At 38.9% G+C, this 547-nt stretch overlaps 1 protein-coding gene across 2 annotated transcripts in view; it reads left to right on the forward strand.

Moving 5' to 3' along the window:
* LOC105450270 overlaps positions 1-547 on the forward strand; it is a 27,351-nt gene that overhangs the window by 556 nt on the left and 26,248 nt on the right. The gene's annotated exons all lie outside the window — the stretch shown is intronic.

Genomic DNA, 547 nt, shown 5'->3' on the forward strand with positions numbered 1-547 from the left:
TAATAAAATATTTGGTTGCCCTGAAAAGGGCAGATTAATTATTTTCTTTATAATAGGTGTTCAAAATGTCCACCATCCATTGCGATGCAAGCTCTCATGCGTCTTAATAAATTTTCTTGAGTTTTTTCCATAACTTCGTCGTCGACATCCCAAATCGCAAAGTGAAGTTTGTCATTTAATTCTTCGATGTCCTCGGGAAGCTGTCTGTAAACAATTTCTTTGCAATGTCCCCACAAAAAAAAATCTAATGGATTGAGATCCGGGGATCTTGCAGGCCAATGTATCGGGCCGTACCGTCCTATCCAACGTCCAGGAAATCGCTGATTTAAGAAATTTGTAACGATTCTGGCATTATGTGGTCCAGCACCGTCTTGTTGAAATAAAATTTGGTTTCTGCGTTCTAGTGGTACTTGTTCCAAAAAGTCTGGTAGATTTTCTTGTAAAAATTCCAAATACGATACGCTGTTTAACGTATCTGGAAGAATTACTGGACCCAATATGTTTGTGCCCATAATTCCAGCCCAGACGTTCAGTTTCCAACGAACTT

Source organism: Wasmannia auropunctata, unplaced genomic scaffold (assembly GCF_000956235.1).
Source record: "Wasmannia auropunctata unplaced genomic scaffold, wasmannia.A_1.0 LD336064.1, whole genome shotgun sequence".
Classification (NCBI taxonomy): Eukaryota; Metazoa; Arthropoda; class Insecta; order Hymenoptera; family Formicidae; genus Wasmannia; species Wasmannia auropunctata.